Here is a 20,079-nt window from a genome sequence, read left to right on the forward strand (position 1 = left end):
TTAAAAATCAGGCGCAACCCTGGATCACTCTGAAGATAATCCGTTTCATCAGGGATGAACTTCCCGAGGTCACAATATGTAAACCATATCGACGAACCTCGGCTTTCGACGCTATTAACTTCTTGTCGCGGCTCAACGCTCGTTAATGACGGCGCAGAGATACAACTATTCGTACTTGATGGATGTCCATGTTGCGTCCGCAAAATTGAAGGCGCTACGGCGCGAGGCTGAAACTCGGAATACTACGCTCTATGATGCAAATGAGGTGTTTACCAGATTTGTTAAGGAAAAAAGTTAAAAAACGAGGCCGTATTACGTCTTCCTTATATCTTCGGCTGTTTCGATGTACCTAGCCCGGGGATCAACACCACAAATGGACTCAATTTTCCGATTTAGAACTACGATTTCTGCCTCGTCTAGAAAATTACATATCTGCATAGAGAAATTAATGGCACATCCGTTACTCTAAGTCTCTTTTTGTGTTTATCTGAATTATGCAACAAGCCCATTTAACCGGCTTGAGTATCTAAGCGTTAAGGTTATTCGATGGAAGTCATATTTTGTGCCAGAACGGCATGCGATATATCGCATCAATTGGTTCCATTTTTTTCAGCTACTCGTCATTTTTCTCCAATTTTGAAATCGCAATTCTGTTGTCAGGAGACTAAACCACTCACTCACCAATTTTAACAAAGAAATTCAATGTAAATAAGGCGTGGTTTTTTTAGAGAGAAAATATTGAAATCGAGTGCAGTTTCGATATCAGTGTCGAGTGCAGTTTCGATATCAGTATCGAATGCGATATTTTCTCTCTAAAAAAACCACGCCTCTATTACGTTCAATTTCTTTGTTAAAATTGGTAAGTGAGTGGTTTAGTCTCCTGACAACAGAATTGCGATCTCAAAATTGGAGAAAAATGACGAGTAGCTGAAAAAATGGAACCAATTGATGCGATATATCGCATGACGTTCTGACACAAAATATGGCGTCCATCGAATCACCTTGATGGCACATCCGTTACTCTAAGTCTCTTCTTTCTGTCTATCTGAATTTTGCAACAAGCCCATTTGACCCGGCTTGAGTATCTAAGCGTTAAATTCGGTTTCAAATCCGGTGCGCAACAAATTCGTTCCCTGGAAGTATCCGTCGACTCTGAAAAGATGTCACAATATGCGAGGCAAAGCGGCGACGTTCGAAGAGCACGGAGAGACGGAGCGCTGTTTGGTTGAGGAGAAGTGAAGCAGAGAGCTCATGAAAAATGGGCGGAAGATGGCGAATCGACATTAACGCATTTCAAGTGTCGCTCGGACTCGCGAGCATTGCCAACTGCGAGCGGTGACACAGTGCCCGCGTGCCCGCGCCGTGGCCCCATATCGACTCGAGCGAAAATCATTTTAGCCAGAGCTTTATGTACGCCGCCAGATAGTCTCCTCGAGCAACAGTGCCGTGGCGTGCTTAGAGTCCCTTTATACTGAGAGTCAAGACAACACCCCCTCATGGAATCACAAATGGGAATAAAGTTTACACAAATTGAACGTTTTTCGTAATCTTTGATCGGCCCATTCTCAAATTTCTTTCTCCGTTCCTTCTCTCATTCCGTTTGTTCCTTGCCGAACCCGTAATTCCCTGGTCCATTCCAGATCATAATCTTTGCAATCGGTGAAAATGTAATCTTAATTCCCGTTTGTGACACTGTGAAGGCCTAAAATCCGGGAACCAATCAGAAGTGGATTCACATTGTCTTGACTCTCAGTATAAAGGGACTCTAGTCTCCTCGAGCAACAGTGGCGTGGCGTGCTTTGCGGTAAATCGATAGATCGTTTTCGATACATCAAATAGGTGAGGTAGTATCGATATCGATTGGTTCAACATGTAAACATAGCCTTGACATAGCCGCAAAAGACGATCGAGTAATCTGAGGAAACTGGGTTTTTCTGATAGATTTTTGATCCTTATGAGTACTTAATGGCATCGCAAGGTGAAATAGTTAGGAATTTTCTCCTTTTCAGCTTTTCCGACTGAAATCCTGAAAGTTTTGCTTGAGGTTATGTTCTATTGTTTTGAACTAAAGGATATATCGAACCACTATCGAAAACGATCTATTTTAACGATGTGTCATTTAAACCTATAGAAAAGGATCGATGAACAGAGTTGGATCACCCTTAAAAACTGCGATGGAAGACATCAGAACTGTCGTTGTAAAGAAGAACGCGCGCCGTATGAAGGTGGTTTCACTATAACTGGTGGAATAGTTTTGTCGCCGTAACAGACAACACATTTTTCGGTCATATTTTTAGTGGTAATGATAATCAATCAAATTTTTTCGCATTAATCTTCAAACACTGGAAAAAAAACACATTGGATCTAGATTCCATATCTTGAAAACATTGACAAGAAAAAGGACTCTTGGTTCAAAGGAAATCCGCTCAAATTAAGAGACTTGGTTCTTGATTTAAGCTTAAATCTGATCGAATCAAGATTATTTTTTCTTATCGATGTTTTTATGAGTCTAGGCTCTAGATCCAATGTTTTTTTTTTTTTTTTTTTTTTTTTTTTTTTTTTTTTTTTGTCAGTGAAAGGTTACTTATTATAACGTTTTCAAATGATTTCTTGCTCTACTTCTTAATTAATATTATGTAAATTCCGAAAATGTGCTGTCTATTACACGGTAAAAATTCAGCGTAACAGACAGCTGCACATCGACGGTGAAACTACCAAACCACGTATCTCGGTTTGCGACGTCGCAGACTTCCTGTCATACTTTATTTTTTAAATGAAAAACTACTTAACGTCCAGTCTTGAAAATGTCTGTGATTTTTCCTCTTCGTGCGGAGAAAATTCTGTGAAAAATTCAAGGAATGATATTTATTTGGTCTACTTCAAAAAAAATAAAATGTGAGCGTAGATTTTTAAACACCGCAAACGAGATACGTGGTTTGGTAGTTTCACCGTCGACATGTTTGGCCATTCATACATTAGAATTGAAAAGTAGAGCGATAAATCGTTGGAAAGCGTTATAACACGTAACCCTGTGTAGATTAATGCACAAAAATTCGGGTGATTATCATTACTACTAAAAATATGACCGAAAAATATGTTCTCTGTCACGGCGACAAAACTATTCCATAACAACGTCTGAAGGCTCTTACGGCGAGTGCATTAGCTCAGCAGATCACTATTGTGACGTAGCATACATTTTGAAAGGGGAAGCTCAATAATGCATACATTTCTTACGCAAGTTTTGAAGTCAGACGTGAATTTCAGGCCGTCTATCGGTCCGTGCTTATTGTAGGTTCTAAGCCGTCTTTCAGTGAAAACTCTCATTTCTGCTTTTGCTCAAACTTCTAAAATTTTGCAATAAGCCCATTGTAAACCAAATTATTCTTCGAAAGCAAATTTTTGAAGTCAAGAGTAAATTTTAGACCTTCTCATCGTGCTTATTGTAAGTTTTAAGCCGTTTTTATGTGATGAATCTCTTATTGTTTCGTTCCTTCTCGTTTCTGCAAAATTTTGCAACAAACCAAATTTTTCTCCGAAAGCAAATTTAAATAACCGTGATTTTGAGCGATTAAGAACGACTGGAATTCCAAGTTTGGCCGTGAGAGCACCTCCGTTTGTTATAGATTACCCGAGCCCTCGAATATTTTCTTCATCCCTTTTTTTCCTTTTTCCGTGCTCGAAGTTTGCGTGACAAAAACCTCCAGCGACACGGGAAATCTTTTTCGGTAATCTGCAAGCACAACAACGCGCAACACGCGTCCCGCCTGTTTTTCGCCGTGTAAACTCAGGAGCGCGTAGCAAAACAATTGCTCGAAGCGTACTCACCCTCGTGTGCTCCTTTTCACCCCCGAGCCCCCCACCCCAACCCCCTTTCGGTCCCCCGTTCGACCCCCCCCCCCTTCATTTCCTTCACCATCGCAATTCGCACGCTTTTGTCTGTCGCACATGCCGCGTGGCGCGCCAGCTGCGGCTTCCGTCCCGCCGACCGGGGGCTATTTTCAGTTTAGCACGTCCCGTTCCCCCCTCCCTCCTCCTTCTCGCGCCTTCCACCCTACCATGTTCCGGAGGGGTAGTTTTAAAAAACAAATGCAAGGCTGACGATGTCAAGTTAACGAGGGAATTGCTGGAACTCAACGGACCACTAGACAAGATGCGAATAAAAGCATTATGACACTGATGCAAGTTTCCTAATCATTAAGGGTTCCACATAGTAACAATTCGATCAGCGGAATGACTGTTCAAATTAATAGACAAAGCTATAGACAAAGAATACAGAAGAGTTATGGATTGATCCTATGGGTGGAAGCAGGTGGTTTCAATGGACAAAGAAGGTAGGTACCTAATTGACTACCTAACAACAACCCGCGAGAGGACCTAAAGTTAGTTTATAATTTTCTATCTTATTGTTAGTCTATAGGAACCACTCATTTCAACCAATAAGATCTATCTATCTCTCTATGTCTTTTTTTATCTTTTGCTTTGTCTCTTAATGTCAACAATCAGCCCGCAGCTGATAGTATGACATTTTTCGTCGTCTTCCACCGAAATAAAGTGGTAACATCATTTTTCAAATAATCATTAAGTTTTAACGGCGATTCTTAGGAGTATTGTTCTATGCAAGTGCACATAAAATATTCAGATTAAAGCAGTATTTAATATTAATTATCGTTAGAAATGCAGCTGTCGCATGAAAAAGTACCTGGTACTCGCATATTTTGTATTACTGCTGTGAGAGTGTGTTCCTGTGCATAAGGAGCTGAAACCGCTGGTTATTAATTCTAAGTGTAATGTGCGGATAGAGGAATGATGCATTTGACCTTAATTTTCAAAGCGTGAGAGTATTTTGGCCACGGTGCGGATGGTAATGAAAGATACGTTTGTGCGATGAATAATTTGAAATAGCTCTTGCCCTATCTTCAAGATCGTCTGTAAGTTATATTTTACTTTTGTTATTCAGTATGTTTCTCTCCATATCCGTGCCTTGTTTCAAAATTCCCGAGTCTTAATACTGAAAGTCCTTAAGGAGCTCCTTCTCTGAGCATTCAAATTTCTCTTTTCCTTAGGGTTTATTTTAAGATTATACTCCCTTAGGCACCTATTCATAGTCATGTTTTAAACAGCTCTCTCCCTTGAAGGAAAGCTCCTTATGGTTTACATTTTGACTGAGGGAAACTTAAAGCCTTGAATATAGCATCATGAATGAGACAGTTTTGGTGAATGCGAATAAAATACAGTTTTAAAACTCTGCATGTATATGTCAGAAGCAATTGGCGATTGCAAGCAGTTAGCAAGCCACTTATGATTGAGTAGAAAAGCATACAATTTAGAAACTAAGGAAAAAGAATATAGAGTACTGATTATTTTGCATTTCATGTGTGTAGACAGTTTTTGCTCCGTAAAAAGTAAAAACAAGGTGATCGCAGGCACCCTCAGGAGCGCGATTGGTGAATTTCTGGACCCTAGTTGAGTTTGGATCCTACATGCAACTAAACTAACCCAATGACAATGCGTAGGGTATCGCGAAAATTGAAGGCGTTCCCAGTCGAGATCGTGCTTCTGAGGGCCATTACTCATCAGATCTTCATTATACGATATGCATTACTGCACTTTATCAAAACAATCGCTTGCAAATTGCTGGCAATCACTAATTATCCGCGACATATTATATGGCTCCTTATAATAGACAAACTACAGGAGATCAAATGATTGACACTTTGATAGACTTTATGGTGGGTCCGAACCAATGTTAGCAGGAAACCATTTGAGTCCATACCAAATTTATGTTTCTGCGAATTTTACTCGATTTTTTCAGAAATCGTCCTTTATAAGTATGATTCTATGTTCAAAGCTTCCTTAAATCTCTATTTGTCTTTGAGAGTGCTCTATGTTGGTCAGCTAACTTCACGCACTGAGAAAAAGTCTCTCAGATCAAGAGTTTAGGCTTTTAAAAAATTGGCCTCCGGCCAATTTATGCGCGGCGCTTCGCGCCGCGTACCGGCGCTACGCGCCGGCATTTGGGGGGCTTCGCCCCCCCATCCGCTTAGCGGATTGGTGCGGGGACCGCACGGGACTTTCTCGCTCGAGCCGGCGCTTCGCGCCGGCATAGACACTTTTACTGGAATATTTAGAAAAATACTGCCAATTTTACAAAATCATAAAGTTTGATTGGAATTTTGATCACAGGATAATAGTTATGAAATTTTTATTCAAACCATTGAACTTCATTGTAAATGTCTTCGCGATATGTGGTGAATTCATATATTCGGACTCGACTTGTTGATTTTATGAGGCATCTTCAATTAAATATGTAATTGATTAACTAAGTCTCCTGTCAAAGATGGCGATCCGTAAAAATCTTAGCTTTTCTACGATTCATTAGGATCCATTAGATTCATTGACATCATACTTCAGATACGATTTTATATTATAATCTCTCCTTAAGCACGGTCAAAAGCCATCAAATATCTACTTGAATGGGTAGAATGACTATTCGATGTTCAAATAGTCTTAAAACTAAACGGTTTTCGCTTAGCATCTCCCAAATTTTAAATTTGGCGGGCGAATCTACCTGCTGGAAGGTTCACGACACGCCCGCCAGGAGCGCCATCTCCTTACCGCGTATCCCCGTAACTCAAAGCGAAAACAATAGAGAGCGCCATCGACAAACGTCAACGAGAGACAAGTCAACAAACGTCACGTTATAACAATTATAACCTCCTTCATTAACAAGCATTAAATCAGTCATATTTGTGCCGAATTATTACATTATATTTGTGCTTAGTACCTCGTAAAAAGGAACCGCAAAAGATGGAATCTGCCGGGATTCTAAATTCATTAACAACAAACATATTAGTTTTTAATAAAGATCTAAGTGTCAGTTCTTGGCGTTAGCTTGATGATTCATAGTACCTTTGTAATGTGAGTATGTATCTAATTAGTTGTCTAATTTTGCTTTGTGATTACCTACGGAGTAATTTTGGAAATAGTATATGATGCATTATATAATGCATTTGAATTCCTAGGTTTCACCTGACTCAAAGCGTTTGCTGCTATTATCTAGAAGCGCTCCGACTCATTTATCAGAGAATTGAGCGTTTCCTATCGGCCCCTCTGCAATTATGAGATTAGTCCATGAATCCTTTAGGAACTTAAATTAATGACTCAGATGGTGCTTTTGAGCCAACTTTCAAAGAATTAAAGGCATTTTTTCAAAATCTACAGTCCATGAGCTCTCCGTGTGACCGAAGTGCTCTCCTCGCTATATGACGCGTAACCCTTCAATTTTTAGTTTAGTCCAAAGACCTCGTAGGAACTTAAATTAATGAACCAGGTGGTGCTCTGATGCCAACTTTCGAAGAATTGAAGGCATTTTATTTTATTTTTTTTCAAATTTACAGTCCTTGAAAATGAGCTGTTTCGCGGAGCAAAGTGCCCTACTTTTGGGCCTCGTATCTCTTGAATTTTGAGTTTAGTCCAAAGATCTTTTTGGAACTTAAATTAATGACCCAGGTGATGTGCTTGATGCCCATTGTTAAAGAATTAAAGACATTTTTCAAAATTTACAGTCTTTCAAAATGAGCTTTCCGTGTGATTTTGCTAAAAATGGACAATTGAGCGTAGCCCCCCCAAATTTTAGCGTACCTCAAAATCGTTTGAACGTGCATAAGGAGACCATAGATATGGTGTCCTGTGCCAATTTTGAATGAAATCGAACAGATAGATTCTGAGATATCGCTGTAGACAGATTTGGGGGACGCCACACGGACGGACACACATTTTTTCAAGTATGGTTATTTTTACTCCTGGGACCTTAAAACGTCTAGAAATGATGAAATTTCAACTTTTTTTTTTTTTTTTTTTTTTGGAGGATGACAATACTTCCTCTCTACCCTATGGGAGCGAGAAAGTAAAAATTGACAAGAAAAATAATTCTCAATTCTATCGGATTGTCTCTTGGGTCCTAAGGAAATCCGCCTCAATCAAAAGAGACTTTGCTCTCGATTTAAGCAAAATTAGATTGAAATAAGAGCACTTTTTCATGTCAAATTTTTAATGAGTATGAACTCTGGATCCAACAGACTATTCTTTTCCGTGCGGAGCATCCTTCAATCACAATGTAAACCGTATGAGGCCTCCTTAAAGAATTGATCGGCGGACCGATTATTGAAATTGATAGACAAAGCTGTAGACAAAGAAGGCAAAATAGATGAGGAGGGATCCTATCGATGGAAGCGGGTTGTTGGAATAGATAAAGAAGGTAGGCAATATACTAACTAACGGCAAACCAAGGGGAACCCTACAGTTAGCCCATCATCTTCTCCCTGAGTCTATACTACCGTGCTAATGAAAAACGCCGTCTGAACATTCGATAATTGCCAAATTTCCTTCGACAAAATGTTTATTTCTGAGAAAAGCCATGAATATTTTTCCTCGAGATTGTCAGGAACTTTAGATGAAATTGCAAACAAAATTATGTGACAAATTGGAAGAAAAATATTTTCACGTTTTCCCAAAAATTCGTTGTTTGCCGAAAGAAATTTGGCGACGCCTGACGGTTCATACGGCGTTTCTCCTTAACATTGCAGCATAGGAACCACGTATTTCAACCGATAGAATCGCTCCATATTCTTTATGTTTTCTGTGTCTACAGCTTTGTCTATCAATTTCAATAATCGGTCCGCAGTTCCTTTCTTTACGGAAGCCTCATGCGGTTTACATTGTGATCAAAGGATGCTCCGCACGGAAAAGAAAAGTCTGTTGGATCTAGAGTTTAGACTCTTTAAAAATTTGACAAGAAAAAGTACTCTTATTTCAATCTAATTTTGCTTAAATCGAGAGCGAAGTCTCTTTTGATTGAGGCGGATTTCCTTAGGACCCAAGAGACAATCCGATAGAATTGAGAATTATTTTTCTTGTCAATTTTTTTAAAAGCCTAAACTCTTGATCTGAGAGACTTTTTCTCAGTGCGTGAAGCTAACTGACCAACATAGAGCACTCTCAAAATCAAATAGAGATTTAAGGAAGCTTTGAACATGTTCTTCATTTTCTTTATGCCTTCTCTGTCTATTGCTTTGTCCATCACTTTCAAGAAAAAGGAATCCTACAGACCGAGTTTTGTGAATAAGATCCTCACTGAGGAAATGTACTGTTCAAGATACGGCCATGAACACGGCCCTTAAACATCGTTAACGAGCCGATTTGAACTCAGTCGGGCATCCTCGGACGGCCGCTTGAACGCATCATAAACATCGCCTCCCCCCACCTCCCCGTCGCGGCGCGGCGCGGCGTCGCTGGACGTCACTCTCTCCTCGTTCATTGTACCCCGTTTTTATTTTATTCCCTTATTTGTCACCCATCGTTCCCCGTCCCTTTATTATGATAACTCTCTCGGCCGCTCCACCCGAGGCCGGCTCCAGACGCTGATTTCCACGCCGCACAGTGGATCGAGTCAATATAGATGTTGCATTAGGGGAAATTGGGATTTGACTGTTGCTTCTTATGTAAAAGTTCGTGAGAACACGATGGTGCCACTGGTTTTCCCTGCAATCAACTCCCAAGCTCAAAAAAGCTCTCAAGTTGAAGCCAAAATGGAGGGGATATCCCACGCTATCCTAAGAGTCCACCTCTAATTCAAGACACACTCTCCATGCAAAGATTGGGAGCAAATATATTAGCAGGGTTGCCGTGTTTTCAGTTTTGGAGTCCCCAAATAAAGTGGCAGCCCTGTCAATGTATTTTCTCCCTATCTTCGCATGGAGAGTTTGTCTTAATGTAGAGGTGGACTCTCAGGATAGCGTGGAATATCCCCTCCAATTGGCCTCAACTTGAGAGCTATTTATGAGCTAGGGAGTTAATTTCAGAGAAAACCAGTGGCACCATCGTGTTTCTCGCGCACTTTCACATAAAAATCAACAATCAAATCGCAAATCCCTCACACATGCAACATCTTCATTAGGAGGGTTGGTCATGACATTTTTTACTAGAACTAAAAATTCTGATGTCTATTTCATCACATTTTAACTTGCCATAAGGGGTGTTTTCAAAAGAAAATTTTACGAGGAAACCAATGGAACCACTTTTAGAACCTCAAAGTTTTGTATAAACGGAGTTATAAGCGTTTTAAGTTTCCGAATTTTGTCCGACCTCTCCGATTGACTCGATCCACTGCGCGCCGGTCCGCGAGGTTGAAGCCCATTAGGGTTAATAGGCTACAAGTGGGGTTGTTCCATTGTCGTCCGGGGATTTTTCATGTTCGGTGACGTCTGAGCTCCCACTTCCGCGTGCCATCCTGCATTTCGGCCGTCCTGAGGATAAACGCCGTATAAACCTTCAGGCGTTGCCAAATTCCCTTTGACAAATCAAGAATTTTCGAACAATTTGTGAATATTTTTCTTCAAATTTTTCAGGGAAATCTATTCGTAATTGGATCTGAAGTGTTTGAAAAGTTCAAGGAAGAATGTTCATTACATTCCCTAAAAATAAAAATTTCCAGAGAGGAGATTTAGCAACATTCGAATGATTATGCGGCGTTTTTCCTAAGCACCGCTAACATTGCTAACCAAAATTTTTCGTGAATTCGTCTCCCCGCTTTGTACCATTCACGCTTATTCCGCCTACGCTGATAAAATATTTGTCTTCTCGTGTTACTTTAGGTGAACAAAGGAAGTAAGACACAAACCAACACAAAGAGCTTCCCAAAAAAAGGGCCTTTCTTGGCCCCTTTTCTGAAACTCGGGGATTTCATTCAAATGTGGCCTAAACGAAACCTTATGATGACCTAAGACTCCAGTAAAAATTTTAGCTTGAGTATACGTCTGGTTTCGGAGATACAGCGTTGCAAAGTTCGCATATTTAAGCTTTAAAAATCTTCATAGTTTCAAATATTATCTTCCTAAAACCAACATCAGAGTGAACTTTACATTCTAAAACAAAGCGTTAATGAAGCATAATGATAAAAAAAGCCTCCATCAAAAGTTTTAGCTCATGCATGACCCCTGTTTTGGTAGTGCAACGTTGCAAGTTTACCTTTCTGAGCTTTAAAAATGCTCATATTTTTAAGTTTCTTGTTTAAAAACCAATTTTAGTGAATATCAAACTGCGTTTTGAGGGATAAAATTAACCCCTAGTGATACTTTTGGATGCATAATTGCATTGATAAAAGGCTACAATGATTTAAAGTAACACAGCGTTGCACAGTTTACATCCTAAATCTCTGAAAATGTCTTTTCTCTTGTTTTCTTATGAGAGACAACTCCGATCAAACATGTTTCGATATTGTAAAGTGAAATACAAGGAATCTTGTTAGTTCTAAGTGACAGTTGGTGTAAAAAATGACACTGTTGTCTGTTTATCTTTTTTTTATCTCAACATTTAATCATAAAATAACATTAAAATTAGGATACTTCCAATAATTATCTAATTTCAAAATCAAATTCAAGAGACTTTGCCATGCTCGATGAAATGCTTGCAGCACCAGCATTGCTTTCAAAATCCAACAAATTATGCCTCGCCATAGTTGCCAATTTAACCGTTTTTTAAGTAAAATGAAAAAAATAAACATAGAATACAGAATTTGCCGAGTTGTTTTAAGTATAAATAAATATTGATCTAGAGAATACATTTATTATGCCTTGCAAAATAGAGTACCTCCACTGTTTTTTTTAAAAAAAGGAAAAAATGAAAAATATTGAAAAAACTTGAAAAAATTAAAAATATTGTAAAAAATTGAAAAAATAAAAAAAATCAAATAAGAATTAAAAATATTGAAAAAAATTGAAAAAATTAATAAAATCAAATAAAAATTAAACAGTAAAATAATATTTAAAAAAAAACAAAATTAAGTATCAAGTATTGGAGGCATCTTTATTTTAAAATAATTTTATTATTAATTGTTTGAAAATAAGTATTAATAAACTTAGCAATAGTATTTTTGCGAATACCAATCGTCACTTGGAACTGACATCAGCCCTCGACATTTTTCCTTGATATAAGGCCTGACACCCATTGACGTCCTCTTTAACTAGCATAAATAATAATTTCGAGAGTTTAAAGTTGTTAGCTTGGCAACGCTGTATCACCACCAATTAAAGTATCCCTATTTAAGCTACAAATGACACATTTGGTAGATTTCATGCTTCAAATTCTAAAGAAGATCCACGAAAGTAGCTTTTTAAACGCGGGACTTAGAAATATAAACATTTTTAAAGCTCAAATGTATAAACTTAGCAACGCTGTATCATTAAATCTGTACTTATGCTTGCGGTAAGGCCTATACAAAAGACTTATCATATTATAAAGTTACATCTAAACACCATACACAGATCTTTTGGTGATCAATAAGTTCGTTTTTTCATTCAGAAACTTACAAAAATGAGCAATTTTTATAGGTCTTTGGTGTCAACTTTGCAACGTTGTATCAAGAGAATCAGCAGTATCACCGTATCAATAGGAATATAGATGTAAAGATAAGACTGACTGTAGGTAAAATGTCACAAAATAACAGATTATATCTGATGGAGTTGTTTTTTAAAGTAAGATATTTGAAAATATGCGAATTTTTAAAGCTTAAATATGCAAACTTTGCAACGCTGTATCTTGGAAACCAGACGTATACTCAAGCTAAAATTTTTACTGGAGGCTTGTCTCATCATAAGGTTTCATTTAAGCCGCATACGAATGAAATCCCCGAGTTTCAAAAAAGGGGCCACTTTTTGGGAGGCTCTTTTGTGTTGATTTTGGTGCAGTTTGCGGTGGATTTACCGCAGAAAACAATGAAGAGACCAGAAAAAACATTTCTCCGATTGCGACGTTGAGATTCACCACTCTTTTTTCACTTAATTCCTCCAAGAAAACTAGCAGACGTTTTCTTTTGAAATTATCAACCGAAGGCCAGGATTATTGTGTGTTTTACTTCACGTGTCAACCAAACTTTTGTGTTGAAATTTCTCTCTGTGTATCCCGCGACGCTAAGATTTTAGTTTTTCTATTTCCTACGTCTAAATTGCAATCCTCCTTGTAGCTCACTATCTGAATTCGGCCATTGGCTCTTAGAGTCGTATTCATAGTCGATATACTCAAGAATTTTCCTTCCTTCATGAGGCCCCATGTGGTTAACATTGTCATTGAAGAGGGTAGTTAATTTAAGGATATCTTCAATATAGTATCATGAAAATGACAATTTTTGCAATCCTTGAGGAAAATTCAGAAGTGAAACTAGGAAAATGGATCCTTTCAAGAGATTACAATGATTCGCTAGAGTGAGCCACAAGAAGTGGAAAACTCATGTATACGAAGATTTGTAAATGTTAAGGCACACGGTGAAAAGAAGATTCCGGGGTTGTTGGATGACATGGACTTTTCCAGTTAATAATGGCAGTGCCTCAATAAATTAAGTCACTAACCCAAATGTTGCGGTACTACCACCATTGTTTGGGAAATGTCCATATCATCTAAAAAATTGGGGTAGTACCGCAAAAGAGGATAACCCCTGATCTTTCTTTCCGTGACCGAGGTAATTCGCAAGGAGGAGATGAGTGTCGCTAATAGCAGTCAATAACACTTGCCTTTACCTAAAAATGACAAGTAAACGTCACTATAGATAAAGTCTGCCACTGAAAAGCTGCAGTTTGTTTGGTCAAACAAACAGAAATTCCTGCAAGAGCAGCGCTCGTCACAAAAACATAAAATAAGATAAAAGGGAGAGTTAGAGAAAGTGAATAATGAATAAATAATGTCTGAAAAGGGCGACTACCGAAAGAGAGAATTTTGGCTTCTCAATACACGAGACCATGAGAGGGATGAGTCTCACGATTGAGGTAGTTTTTTAGTGTGACAAGTCAAAATTATACAGTCGCGACCCACTAAAGCGATGCGATTCGCAACTCCCTGTGAAAGGCAATGGGGGAGGAGTAACCGAAAGAATTATTGGCAGAGTCGAGATCACAGATAAACAGTTCCACAAAAGCTCTAATCCAACACAGCATGCCCGCGCAGTGGCCACATTTAATGTATTTCTTGAGCGAGAATCAAGTTGATTCCATCTAGCAAAAAAGAACCAGCGCGATTACGGTGTTTTCAAAATTGTGCGACTTCTTTCCTTTTGATAATTCTCAATATATGAACAGTACTAATATTTACACAATTATTTTTCTTTAAAATTAACAATTATTTGGTGGGAAGCAATACGTATTTGCTATTTCGAGATTTTTCAGATAATGGAGTTGTTGCATGTGTGAGTAATTTGCGATTTGACTGTTGAATCTGGTGTAAAAGTTCGCGAGAAACACGATGGTGCCATTGGTGTTCTCTGAAATCAACTCCCAAGCTCAAAAAAAGCTCTCAATTTGAGGCCAAAATGGAGGGGTATCCCACCCTACCCCGAGAGTCCACGTCTACATCAAGAAAAACTCTCCATGCAAAGATAGGGAGCAAATACATTAGCAGGGTTGCCATTTTTTAGTTTTAGATTCCCCAAATAAAGTGGCAGCCTTATAAATGTATTTGCTCCCTATCTTTGCATGGAGAGTTTGTCTTGATGTAGAGGTGGACTCTCAGGATAGCGTGGGATATCCCTTCCATTTTGGCCTCAACTTTGGGAGCTTTTTATGAGCTTAGGAAGTGATTTCAGGGAAAACCAGTGGCACTATCGTGTTTCTCGCGAACGTTTACAAGAGAATCAATAGTCAAATCGCAAATTCCTCACACATGCAACATCTCCATTATGAAGAAGCAACATTTTTACATCACAGAAATATAGCGTTGGTGCCTTTTAGCCGAATGCGAGCCATTTAACTTATTTGTTGAGCGAGAATCAAGTCGTATAATTAAATACATTTTCCGCAAAAGTTAAAATTGGTCAAAATTGGTAACTGAATTCTTTAGTCTCCTAACAACAGAATTGCGATCTCAAAATTCGAGAACAACGACGAGTAGTGGAAAAAATAGAACTAATTAATGCGATATATCGCATGTGGTTCTGACACAAAACATGGCGTCCATCGAATCACCTTAAATAGTTTCGTGTGAAATCCAAAGAAAGCGATGGCCAAGAATATGATTCACAAACTTGAAACAACTGAGGAAAATAAAACAATCACGAAAAAAAGATGGGTCTTGCACGTCATAAATCCGACGTCGAAATGACAAGGTCACTCCGGGGTTCTCGATAGGGGTGGCACGATTGGGGTAGGCCGCGGCTCCTGCGACAATAAGCGTGATCCGTGTGCGAAGTGGGGCGGGTGATTTCAGATTATCTCGATAGGGAGAGAGAGGGGGTGGGAGAGAGAGAGAAAGACCACGCCAATTCATGAATGGGATGAGGGAGCCACCGACGAAGTTTTCCATTTATTGCTCTGCGAGTGCGAGCACGTCCATTCATTATTTAAGGGATTCCTGGATTAGGCTCGGTGTTTCATCCCCAAAGAGCTGCCGATATTCTCGAAAATGAGTAATGAACGTGTGGGCGGTGAGAGTATAAGGATTGTGGTCATTCCTCCATTTTTAAGCTGGTAAGATTCTATTTTTGGGGCCAATGGAAAAATTTGACACAAAAAACAAAACTTCGGTTACAAGCACTGGAAAAAGAAACACATTGGATCTAGAGTCCAGACTCTTAAAAACATCGACAAGAAAAAATACTCTTGATTCAATCAGATTTAAGCTTAAATCAAGAACCAATAAGCCTCTTAATTTGAGCGGATTTCCTTTTGATTTAAGCATAAATCTGATTGAATCAAGAGTCCATTTTCTTGTCAATGTTTTCAAGATTCAGGACTCTAGATCCAATGTGTTTTTTTCCGGTGAGGACTAGCCTTAAATCAAATGGCTTGGAGGACAAGGCGCATAGGTGCAGTTTTTGTCATTTCGAGAAATAATTGCTTCAAGTTTCAAAATTACACGGATTCTTTTGGCGAAACGAATGTTCAAACTGACTGTTTGATGCTTAAAAATTGGAATTTGGGAGCGAATTTTTCTCAAAACTTGCATTAAGACTAGCTTGGACCGCGTAGTGGACCACTACACAAGGTACGAATTTAAGCATTCTGATACATGTTTCTTAACCAGAATTTCATGTAAAACACGATTCGCGCAACGGAAATTACTGAAACGAAGTCCTAACGAAGATATTAACATTTTTATTCCACATTGGTTACAAGGAATTTGCACTGCCCGCTCACAAGAAACTCAAAGCTCTACGTGAATCAAATCGCGCACTCAAAGGTTTCAGCAAGCTTCTCAGTCGAGCAATATTCATGACCCATCATGTGTTTTTCAAATTATAAGCAATTTGCTATAGCTGAGCCAAAGCGTCAAGATTGAGGTTGCCAGATTTTTATATCATCGAGCCTGTCATGATAACGTTTAGCGCGCGATGTGAATCACGTAAAGCATTGAGTTTTCATGAGCGGGTGGTTTGAATTCACGCATCGGGAATCATTAAATATCTTCGTAAGGAGTCGATTACGGTAATTTTCGTTGCGTGCATCGTGTTTTACATGAAATTTTGGTTAAGAAACATGTAGCATATTGCTGAAATTCGCACCTTATCTAGTGGTCCATCCTAATTCCTCAAAAATTAGGTGAGACATGGAGTCCACCACGAGCAATATAAGAGCGACGATTATTTTCCCCGTGCAGTGGCTTGACTTCGTCACCCGCACTTTTCCCAGCACGTAATGCAGTGCCGCGCGGCGAGAAAAAAGCCAAAAACAAGCGATACAACCACCACAATCAATCATATCAGTCAAGCCCGGAAAGGTAATCAATGTTCTTAAACTGTTTTAGATAAGTGGGTAGTATTCGTACTCAAACGAAAAAAAAATTAGAGCATAATTTGTAACTTGCAGACTCGCCTTTGAGAGCGCTCAGTAATTAATAACTGGATGACAGGGCAAAGTGGCAGGGGTAAGGGTTCGAGGGGGGACGCGGCGGGGTAGAGGGGGGGAGGCAGAAAAAGAGGGAAGGATAGCGGCCTTGGTGAAATTAATGGTGAGTGCTGTCTCTCTCTCCGGAGAGCGGAGAGCATCCGTAACTCCTCTTCTCCCCCCCCCCTCCGTGGCCCTGCGCTTCACGGTAAAAAGATTCCTCATTTCCGTATACGTGTTAACATTTGTTTTGCGGGAAAAGGAGGAGGTTAAGGGGAGAGGGGGGTTGGAGGAGGGGGGCGGCCGGAGAAAAAACCTCGGTGACTTCTGGTATTCATCGGGGTGACGTGTTTTCGGGGGACTATTCGAAAAATCGGGCGACGACGGGGGATGAAAAAGGTAGCACGTGAGAATTGGGTTGATTTATTCCGCTGGCGAGCGAACTGCATGCTTTTGTCTGAGCTTCCGCGAGGGGAGAGAGGAGTTGTCGACTGCTCTCTGCGGAATTTTTTCGGGAAACTTGAACGGAGTTTTTGAGAAAGTTTGCAGGAATGGGCCAAAGAGACTCGCAGTGCAGCCAAAATGGGCTACTAGACATGATCCAAATTAGATAAAGTCAAATCTTACATACACGGAAAAAAAGTATCACAATCCCAACTTCACTCCCAGCTGATTTTGGCGCCACATATTAAGAGTAGTTGCACAATCCAGAGGTAAAGTTAAGTCGGCTAAAAGTGTGGTTGGATTAACTATACCGCTGGCTGGTGCAACTACTCTTATGGTTGGCGCCAAAATCAGCTAGGGGTAGAGTTGAGATTGTGATACTTTTTTTTCAGTGTAGAAAACGAATCATGCACACAAGTGTTCAACAAGAAAGTTCGGATTTCAACTCGTAAACAAGATATCAACATGTATTTTGACGCAAATCAAATGAAAGTTAACATTGTTAAAAATCCCGGCGCGAAATTTACCCTTGCTCAGTTGATATTTTGACCACCTGTTACTCTGAGTGCATGGATCCGGCGCGAAATTAGCTCGGCGCGAATTTCGCGCTCTGGCGGGAGTGAAAATCTGCAAGCAAACGTAAAACGGAACTGCCGCAGCATGGAATTGAACTCGAGTCGCGGCGGTGATAGACGAATGCGCTACCTTTTCGCCATTCGGCGCTCGTACCAGGAAGTGAGGAGGCCCTGAATTCACGCTACTTGAGGTACCTCAACTAATTCGTCCATCGTTGGTCCTATTTACGCTCTGATACATTCACTCAGAGTACGGCGCGAAATTCGCGCTGGTTTTTTTTTTCACGCCTGCTATTCACTCAGAAAAAATCATTGATTTTTAACAATGCAGCCAAAATGGGCTACTAGACATGGTCCAAATTAAATAAAGTCAAATCATACATAGAAAACGAATCATGCACACAAGTGTTCAACAAGAAAGTTCGGATATCAACTCGTAAACAAGATATCAACATGTATTTTGACCCAAATCAAATGAAAGTTAAGTTACGCACAGTGGCGTGCCGTGCTATATCAATTGATCTACCATTTAAACCTATGGAAAATGATCGATAAACAGGGTGTTCGCAACGAACACTCTGATAATCGATTTTCAACACAGCCTCAAATGGGGGAATATCGATAATCGATACTCGAGATGAATAAAATGTTACCGAAGAAACTATGCCAAGCATGTTAGGAAATTGATTCACACAATTTGTTTAGTCGAATGATTGTGTAAATGTTCCTGAAAAAATATTGTCATTCACTCCTCACTAATACTGAATAAAATAACATATAAAAGAAACTTACAGATACATCGAAAGGAAAATTGTTTTGCTGCTCTCACCTGTAACAAACAAAATTAATTTTAAGTTAAGTAACATGGTATCAAATAAACAGAGTGATAATTTCGTTTGCATGTTTATACGGCACGAATTTGCCGTATTATGATGTTATTTTGAATTCATTCTTGGCACAGAAAGCACTCAAATAGACTCAAAACGTAATTTAAAGGTCAATTAATTCTCGCTACAACGGCCAGGTCATATTTACTGGTTCAAATTAGAGTTTATAAAATAAAATAATCGTGTTTTTCATTAGGATGCTAATCAGGTTCTCTGGTAGGTTTGTTGCTTGCCTGGAAAAATAGGAGACACAACTCAAATAGACGTTACCTATTAACAGGCGCATAGTTTCATTTTTCGCGTTAATCAAAGCTTATGGAATGATATAAATGCAAAGTTTTCAAATAGACATTTCATCCCCTTCATCTGCACTGACAGCCGACAAGAAATTAGGTCAACATATCGTCGCCCCGCTGACGTAAGGGCGTATCTCGATTTTCGCATGAGCCCCAGAAAGCATGGATTTATACGTAAAACAGGGCTCACGTGGAATTGAGATACGCCCTTACGTCAGAGGAGCGACGATATGAATGATGCAGTCCGCGAAAGTAAAAACGTCCATCATGGCTAGAATCCCAATGACTGGCCCCTATCTGTCTCAGAGTACGTGATACATCCAGTGGCGTGGCGTGCTTTGCGATATATCGATTGATCTGCCATTTAAAGCTATGGAAAAGGATCGATTATCAGCATGTTCGCAACGGAAGCCCTAATAATCGATTCTTTATCATAGCTTTAAATGGGGAAATATCGATATATATCGAAGCACGCCACGCCACTGGATACTTCAGCTCTTTCCCGCAGCCAAATCGCAATTCTTGCAAGCACTTCATCTTGCTAGATTTTAATCAATAATCCTCCCGATACATATGAGCTCAAGAAGTTCTGTGAGATTTATTTGCACGTGGTGCGAGCATCCTTCTAGCGACCTTCAAAAAGTAGTTATAGAGTGGCATACGTTTATCTCCGAGCAGTTTACCATTCTGAAATTTATGCAAATGATAAGACTTCTTCTCCTCAATTCGCCGGGGATTTTATGTAAACTCCTTACCGCTTATGATTTGCAGAACATATGCCAATGACGGTAGTTTGAACTTCGGTGCATTTTCCGCAATGAAAGGTCTCAGACCTCATATTTGCTGCTTGGAAAGTTTTGAAGACTGCGAAGTTCAAACGCGAATCCCTTGATGATTTTTACCTGTAGCCGGATTCTCGTCTGGCGGAATTTCCGGCTGCGATGAAAGCGCTAAAAGCAATCTTTGCATTTTTGATGCGCGGATTTTTCCTACGGTGAACTCGGACGAGATCGAG

General features: G+C 39.6%; 1 protein-coding gene across 1 annotated transcript in view; it reads right to left on the reverse strand.

The window, feature by feature from the left end:
- Dop1R2 (dopamine receptor 2) overlaps nt 1-20,079 on the reverse strand; it is a 323,217-nt gene that overhangs the window by 227,027 nt on the left and 76,111 nt on the right. The gene's annotated exons all lie outside the window — the stretch shown is intronic.

Source organism: Bemisia tabaci, chromosome 10 (assembly GCF_918797505.1).
Source record: "Bemisia tabaci chromosome 10, PGI_BMITA_v3".
In the NCBI taxonomy this organism is placed as follows: domain Eukaryota; kingdom Metazoa; phylum Arthropoda; class Insecta; order Hemiptera; family Aleyrodidae; genus Bemisia; species Bemisia tabaci.